This window comes from Entelurus aequoreus, linkage group LG12, assembly GCF_033978785.1.
Source record: "Entelurus aequoreus isolate RoL-2023_Sb linkage group LG12, RoL_Eaeq_v1.1, whole genome shotgun sequence".
Classification (NCBI taxonomy): domain Eukaryota; kingdom Metazoa; phylum Chordata; class Actinopteri; order Syngnathiformes; family Syngnathidae; genus Entelurus; species Entelurus aequoreus.
This window is the reverse complement of record NC_084742.1, coordinates 40713633-40722979: the sequence shown is the minus strand read 5'-3', so window position 1 is coordinate 40722979 and position 9347 is coordinate 40713633.

Below are 9347 nucleotides of genomic sequence, written 5' to 3'. Positions count from 1 at the left end.
AATGTTAGGGTGGTATTATTAAATAGATGTCGGTGTTGAGCAGGACCGATAATCAGCATTTCCGTTTTCTTAGCGTTGAGTTGCAAAAAGTTAGCTGACATCCATTGTTTAATTTCATTAAGACACGCCTCCAGCTGACTACAATCCGGCGTGTTGGTCAGCTTTAGGGGTATGCAGAGTTGGGTGTCATCAGCATAACAGTGAAAGCTAACACCGTATTTGCGTATGATGTCACCTAGCGGCAGCATGTAAATACTAAAGAGTGCAGGGCCAAGAACCGAACCCTGGGGAAGTCCGCACGTTACCTTAACATAGTCCGAGGTCACATTGTTATGGGAGACACACTGCATCCTGTCAGTAAGATAAGAGTTAAATCAAGACAAGGCTAAGTCTGTCATCCCAATACGCGTTTTGATACGCTCTAATAAAATATTATGATCAACAGTATCGAAAGCGGCGCTAAGATCAAGAAGCAGCAACATAGATGAAGCATCAGAATCCATCGTTAGCAATAGATCATTAGTCATTTTTGCGAGGGCTGTCTCCGTAGAGTGATTTGTCCTGAAACCGGACTGAAAAGGTTCACAGAGATTGTTAGACGCTAAGTGTTCATTTAGCTGCTGTGCTACAATTTTTTCGAGGATTTTCGAGATAAACGGAAGGTGGGACACCGGCCGGTAGTTTACCAGGAGATCAGGATCGAGGTTAGGTCTTTTGAGTAGAGGATGAATAACCGCTTTTTTGAATGCTAGGGGAACAGTGCCAGAGGAAAGTGATACGTTTATAATATTTAACACTGATGGATCTAGTAATACAAAAAGCTCCTTGATAAGTTTCCCAGGAATTGGGTCAAGTAAACATGTTGTTTGTTTTGTCCCATTTACACATTTTGACAATTCCTCCAATGTTATTTAATCAAAGAGAGAGAAACTATTTTGGAGGGCGGTATCCGTCGTATATACAGTCGTATCTGTGTTAATAGAACCCAGTTGTAGCTGAGATGCATTGTCTTTAATCTCTTTTCTAATTACTTCAATTTTCTTATTAAAGAAATTCATAAAGTCATCTGCTGAGTGGGTGGAGCTACTGGGAGGAGTCCCTTGTTGGGTTAGCGATGCTACTGTACTAAACAGAAATTTAGGATCATTTTTGTTGAGGTGGATGAGATTTGAGTAATATTTAGCTTTAGCTGAGGTAAGCATGCGTTTATAAGTTATTAAACTATCACACCATGCTTGATGGAAAACCTCAAGTTTAGTCGCACGCCATTTGCGTTCCAGCTTTCTACATGATAATTTCTGGGCTTTAGTTTCTTCTGTAAACCATGGGGTACGCCTTTTAGGGGCTCTTTTTAGCTTTAGCGGTGCTACAATATCAATGGTGTCGCGCAGGGCGTCATTAAAGTTGTTAGTAAGGTTATCAATAGAGCCCACATAATTTGGGAATGGTGCCATTACCGAAGGCAGTAGGTCAGTAAGAGTCGTCGTTGTGGCAGCATTAATGTTGCGGCTGCTATAGTAGTTATTATTATTATTATTAGTTTGTTGACAATGAGTCAGAACTTCGAATTTTATGAGGTAATGATCGGACATTACTTTAGTGTACGGGAGTATCGTAACTTTAGAGGTGGTGACACCCCTGACAAGCACTAGATCTATCGTATTACCGTTGCGATGCGTGGGTTCATTTATTATTTGTGTAAGACCACAGCTATCAATTATAGTCTGGAGCGCCACGCATGGAGGGTCCGATGGGGTATTCATATGGATATTAAAGTCCCCCATTATGATTATATTGTCGGCGTGCGTCACTAGATCAGCAACAAACTCTGAGAATTCATTGATGAAGTCCGAATAGGGCCCAGGGGGGCGGTAGATAACAGCCAGGTGGAGAGGCAGCGGTGTGACAAACCTCAAAGTGAGCACCTCAAACTAGTTATATTTATTATTTAGGTTAGGTGTAAGATTATAGTTTTCATTGTATATTAGTGCGACACCCCCTCCCCTTTTAAGAGGTCGGGCAACATGTGTATTGGTATAGTTAGGAGGAGATGCCTCATTTAGCGCAAAAAAATCGTCTGGTTTGAGCCAGGTCTCGGCGAGACCAACGACGTCAAGTTTGTTGTCTCTAATGACTTCATTAACTAATAACGTTTTGGAAGATAATGATCTTATGTTTAAAAAGCCCATATTATAGGTAGTGGGCTGTTTTGAGGATTGTTTGTTGAAATTATCCGAAGTAGCAATATTAATAATGTTGCGTTTATTATGCGTATTGCACTTTAAATAGTTTCGACCATATCTAGGAATTGATACGACGGGGATATTCAGATTGTTTGCTTGATGTTGCAATAAACTGAACGCATCATAGTTAGCTACCTCAGTACAATGTATGTCTGCCTCTGACACGGTCACAAAAGAAAAAACATTATGTGAGTTGTGTTTCATTCTAAGAGAATTGCTATGTGTGCAGGGATTATCCAGCCTGACGCCGGCTAGTTCTAGTTTAAATGGCTTCTTACCCGGAGACTCCACGCTTCTTTGGTTAGCTTTTCTCTTTGTTGTTAGCCCAGCTCGGCATCCCCGCTTCTGCTTCCGCTCGCACCGCTTATGTCGTCTCCATTGGCGGTCACCGCTAGCACTTGACTCCGCTGCTACAAAGGCCGCTCGATGTAGCCCACGAAGTATTCCCATGCTAGCGAGGAGGTCCACCGTACATGCATCTTTCAGTCTATAACGACCCGATCCATCCACATCCAGAATTGTCTGTCGGTCGTATGTGATCACAGAGTGTTCACGCTTTGAGCCAGCCATGAAATTGACAGAAATGACGGGTGTTTTTTGCCAAATCGCTCTACACTCCCAAGAGCGTTAGCATAGCCGCAGCATTCCCATGCGCCGCCATCAGGAAGATTTGAATTGGATGGGAGCTCAGCATTTTACTTATGAATGTTGAATTCTCTTGAAACATACCCAATTTCCTTCTTTTGACAGTGGCGACCGCATGCTATAGATTATCAAGACAAAACATATGTGCAAAGTTCGCATCTTGTTTTTCAGAGGCCAAGTTGTATGAATTGAAAATTCTTGATTCTCAAAGAATAAATATGCAGAATATATGATAATAGCAGACAGCCCACATTACTGAGAAGAGAAAATGCAAATATTTAGCAGACAGTGTCATTTATCAAGACTGAAACTATTCTGTTTAGTGTCTGTATTTAATACATCTTGAGAAGACATGCAAACTAGCATTTGTACTAAAATGGCTGTGAGAAAGGAGGCAATCACAATGTAGCTCCGTCGTATGTATATACATGTCAACATACAGTATATGGTTTGTCAAAAATAGACATTATGTCTATTCAGCAATATCATTTTATAGCTGCTGGATGACTTAATGGACTAAGTCAATGGATGCAATTTGGTGTCGGTTGGTGTTTTTTTAAAAACGTTAGATTATTTATTTATGTGGAAAAAAACAACTTCTTGCAATATACATTTTCTTGTGGCTGGAACATTCCAGTGCACACTCGCAGTAACTGCCAGCATCTTACTTTGAAATTGCACTGAAAAAGTGGGTTCCTTTTGTTGATCGCATTGCACGACTGCTTTTAAAATGCCCAGGAAAGTGGTACATGTCTGCTTCATGCTTCGAGGTAGGAGCACAATAACATGACTGAATGAGCACAGCGATAAATTAGGCCGCCCACAATGGATGTGCTGCCTGGCACATAATGGCTGCACTACAGGCAAAGAATGGCTGGATGAAGGATTTGTACACTGATGCAAGGTTTGTACAGCAAAGAGTAATTCTATTTGGTCTGTGGTTTGTAATTAGGGAAGTTCATATAATGAGGGGTTCATAAATCAAGGTTCCACATACACCTTTTACTGTCAAAATATCTGTTAAAACAAGTGAATAGTTAGGCAAGTGTGTCTTGCCTACTGGCAGCATTATGGTCTGGGGTTGCACTCGTCCCGCTGGCACTGGGGAGCTGCGGTTTATTAAGGGAAAAGACAAATTCCAACATGTCCTCTGACATTGTGAAGCAAAGCATGATCCATCCATCCATTTTCTACCGCTTGTCCCTTTTTTGGGGTCGCGGGGGATGCTGGAGCCTATCTCAGCTGCATTCGGGCGGTAGGTGGGGTACACCCTGGACAAGTCGCCACCTCATCGCAGGGCCAACACAGACAACATTCACACTCACATTCACACACTAGGGCCAATTTAGTGTTGCCAGTCAACCTTTCCCCAGGTGCATGTATTTGGAGGTGGAAGGAAGCCGGAGTACCCGGAGGGAACCCACGCAGTCATGGGGAGAACATGCAAACTCCATACAAAAAGATCCCGAGCCCGGGATTGAACTCAGGACTAATGCCCTTCCTAAAACAATTCCGCTTGTTATATGTCCTTATATCCAAGTTTAATTTCTATAGTAATGCCCCTTGAGAAGAAATGATAAAATATCGAGATCCACTTAAAGGCCTACTGAAACCCACTACTACCGACCACTCAGTCTGATAGTTTATATATCAATGATGAAAACTTAACATTGCAACACATGCCAATATGGCCGGGTTAACTTATAAAGTGCAATTTAAAATTTCCCGGGGAACTTCCGGTTCAAAACGCCTTTGGAGGATGACGTATGCGCGTGATGTAGCCAGTTTAACAGAGGTATGGCTTCCCCAGTGAAGCCAATACGAAATAGCTCTGTTTTCATCTCATTATTCCACAGTATTCTGGACATCTGTGTTGGTGAATCTGTTGCAATTTGTTCATTGCATTATGGAGAAAGAAGCTGAGCAAGCAAAGAAGAAAGTCGGTGCGAAGCGGAGTATTCTGCGAGGGAAGTCAGCAACACAACACAGTCTGTGTTTCATTGTTTACATTCCCGAAAGATGCAGTCAAGATCGAATAACTCGGATAACAGAGACTCTTACCAGGAGGACTTTGACTTCGTTAACAGACGCAGACGCGATACCGTGAGTACGCTTCCAAACATTTGATCGCTTGCTATAACTAGCTCGAGCTGGTAGCTAGGAGCTAGGAGCTAGCATAACAAACACCTAGGTGTTTGTTATGCGGGATTCATTTGTGGCATATTAAATATAAGCCTGGTTGTGTTGTGGCTAATAGAGTATATATATGTCTTGTGTTTATTTACTGTTGTAGTCATTCCCAGCTGAACATCAGGTCCCACCCGCGCGCTTCCAAACATTTGATCGCTTGCCCGTACGTGCATGTCACGTACGTAACTTTGGTTAAATATATAAGCTTTATGAACCTTGGGTTAGGTGAACGGTCCTTTGGGCTGAGTGAGTGTGTGTGTTGTGCAGGTGTTTGAATTGTATTGGCGGGTTTTATGGACGGGATCCCGTCCTATAACCCGCTCGAGCTATAACTAGTTCGAGCTAGTAGCTAGTAGCTAGGAGCTAGCATAACAAACACCTAGGTGTTTTAATGTGGGATTAATTTGTGGCATATTAAATATAAGCCTGGTTGTGTTGTGGCTAATAGAGTATATTTTATTTTAGTCATTCCCAGCTGAATATCAGGTCACCCCCGGCTCTCACAGCATCTTCCCTATCTGAATCGCTTCCACTCCCCACTAGTCCTTCACTTGCACTTTACTCATCCACAAATCTTTCATCCTCGCTCAAATTAATGGGGAAATTGTCGCTTTCTCGGTCCGAATCTCTCTCACTTCTGGCGGCCTTCATTGTAAACAATAGGGAACTTTGCGTATATGTTCAATTGACTACGTCACGCTACTTCCGGTAGGGGCAAGCCTTTTTTTTATCAGATACCAAAAGTTGCGATCTTTATCGTCGTTGTTCTATACTAAATCCTTTCAGCAAAAATATGGCAATATCGTGAAATGATCAAGTATGACACATAAAATAGATCTGCTATCCCCGTTTAAATAAAAAAAAAACATTTCAGTAGGCCTTTAAGCTAATTTTTAAATTCAGTTTTTAATATGTTAATGTCTACCTGAAAATCACTGCTTTTCCTTCCCTCGGTCACTCATAAAGAAAGGTGTGGCCCAGTCTGTCTGAACGTTTTCGCCCCAGGGCCTTTTAATAATGACTTCCTCTGAGGCTCATTAGGGATTTCATCTGGAGGAGATTCCCTTTAAAAGCGCATAAAAGACAGTCTGCATGTACAAGCAGGCAGAGTTTATTCTCACCGGGATTGTGGATTAATTTGCTGAGTTAACAAGAGCAAACCTTGTGCAAAAGCCTTAAATCATCAATCCCCCACAAATCATCAAACATTTTATTCAAAATAGTATGGCTTCAGGACAAGTCTAGAAGGCAGGAATATGTCATGCAAATGCAAAGTAAGCATTGCAGTGGCATGACTTTGTTGTTCCTGTCAGCATAACAAGACACGACCCCAAAAAAAGACTCCTAGAAAAAGACTCCTAGATTTTGGTTCCCTCATCGCCTACCCAGCTAACCCTCTTTCCCTAGTGGTTTGTCAACTGAGAGTCAAAGTTCTCCCTTAATCAGCACACGACTACTCAGACTGCTGTCTGTTACAGGTGTGAGCAAGAGTTTTTCCCCCGGCATCCTGATCACCACCTGGGGGGTAAGCGCCGGCCTCTGATGCCGGGGCACACAACGGGAGGTGTCATTGGGTTGAGAGCCACCCATGGCGGCAACAGAATTAGGCAAATTGCTCTTTCCGCTACAAGCGGGAAAGGTTGGGGCCACAAGAATAATCCAAGCATTAAGGCGACACAGGCTAACAGTGCAGTACAGTTGGTTCGCAGGCATATTGCAGCAGAAAAAAAAAGCATATGGCGTTGTTTAGTGTTTTGTTTAATTATAGTCATTATTAGTCATACTGTTGTGCATTCTGCTTTAACGTCTGCTTTGCAAAAGTTGCATTCCTATAATCTCCTTCAGGCGTGTCTGTTTCAGGAATGGTAAAGGTTGTGTCAACAGCTGCTATCCAGTTCAATATTTAACCATTTTTGGAACAATTAGAAGGACTGGGCAATACTGGGAATTTCAGTATCGATCCAATACTGATAAAATACTTATACTTTGACTTGAAATGTCACACAATTATTGAATCATTTTTTTGAATTTCAATCAATCAATTACATTTAATCACCAGTGCCTCAAAGGGCTTTACAAACCACAACAACATCCTGGGATCTGAACCCACATACAGGCAAGAAAAAACTCAACCCAATGGGAACAATGAAAAACCTTGGGAGGGACCACAGATGTGGAGACCCCCCATTCTGGGTGACCGGGCGCAGTGGAAGCCGAGTGGATACGGTTCATAATGTCAGAGTCAAGTCCATAGGGAGACCAGCAGCGGGATCCTCTTGTGTGTAGACAGGTCAGACTTGGAACAGCTAGTGTCTCCTCTGTGGAAACAGATCCGTAGCCACCTGATAACCTCTCAAAGCAGGAGAGGGGGGCAGGTCAACTGATCTGAAAAAGAGTGTATTTAAAGGCTAGAGCAGTGGTTCTTAACCTGGGTTCGATCGAACCCTAGGGGTTCGGTGAGTCGGGCTTAGGGGTTCGGCGGAGATCAAAACACACCCGACTCATCGTGTAAATAAAAACTTCTCCCTATCGCCGTATTACGGATACGGCAACAGCAGAAGTCATACTGATTTGCAGGTGTGTAATTTAATGTGAGTTTATGCACTGTGTTGGTTTTGTTCTTTGAACAAGGTGATGTTCATGCACGGTTCATTTTGTGCACCAGTAAAAAAAACATGGTAACACTTTAGTATGGGGGACATATTCACCATTAATTAGTTGCTTATTAACATGCAAATTAGTAACATATTGGCTCTTAACTAGTCATTATTAAGTACTTATTAATGCCTTATTCGGAATGGACTTATTATAACCCTAGCCCTCTAACCCTGGCCCTAACCAAATAACTCTAAATTAAGTCTTTGTTACTTAGAATATGTTCCCCATACTAAAGTGTTACCAAAAACATATAACTTTGTCTTGAATTTGAAAAAAAAAAAAAAAATTTTCACTAAAGAAGGGTTCGGTGAATGCACGTATGAAACTGGTGGGGTTCGGTACCTCCAACAAGGGCTAGTATAGAGTATATACTTCAAAGGCCCCCATGTCCCCATTTTGCTGCCCAGGATTTGCCGGTACATTATTCTTTCATTGTGGACCTCCAGAATCAGCATGTCTTCATTTATTTGTGTCAAAAAGATTAAATTAATTCTGAAAACCTTTGACAAGTTGACTTGATGTCTGTTGCCGCCCATTAGGACCTTTCAAAATGTAAAATACGATCCACCTTGAAGATTTTATTTTGCGTTTGTGACTTGATAACTGCTGGTTCAATGTAAGGCTTAGGTTTTTGCAGATTTTCCATATTTTTCCTACAGACAGCATTTGGTGACTTCAAGCAACAAGGCTATGGATTGATTCACACTGGTTTTCGCCTTTTGAAGGGTACTGTAAAAACTGGAAAATTTATCTTGAAAGTCCTTAAAAAGTACTTGAATTTGGCCATGGAAAAGGTGTACGAACCCTGGATTTTCCTCCATGCGGCCCCTGAGCTAAAATGAGTTTGACACCCCTGCGCTAAATGGATTGCGCTCTCTATTTTGTTCATATAAGAGGTGCAATCCTCTGCGCGCTATCAAATTTCTGTGTTTTAATACACGCAAACTTTTGGTAGATCAGACCCATTGAAGAAAGTTTGATGGGAGCTCATCGAATGAAAACTCTTTAGAGGTAAGCTGACCAGTCCTGTAAGAAAAGGAATAATAATAATAATAATAAAAATAATAATAGTTGGCTACAGAACAAACCACTTGTGTGCCTTTCTTCAAATCTCGCCCACTTCATCCTGTGGTGAGCAAGCACGGCAAGAGAAAGAGCACAATCACATTAGCGCGAAGTCAAATACGCCTTTTGTGAAATGCCAAGCCAATTAGCACATGCTCGATGCGTGTCTTCTTCCCAAATTGAGGCTTTTGCATTTGCCACAAGGATGATGCACACTAAAAGGCACATTTAGGAAATCGTCCCGCCCTCCTTCGGGACTGGCTTGAGTCAGGCCACTAATAAAACACAGCCATTAAAACTACAGGAAGCCAATGGGCAGGCTGAGGGCACACGAGAAGTGGAAAACACAACTCTGCCTTAAAGAAAGCCTCGATCATCAATCCTTGTGTTCGAGATCTGTTAGAGCAGTGTTTTTCAACCTTTTTTGAGTCAAGGCGCATTTTTTGCGTCGGAAAAATCTGGAGGCACACCACCAGCAGAAATCATTAAAAATCGAAACTCGGTTTGACAGTAAAAAGTCAATGTCGCAATTGTTGGATATGACTT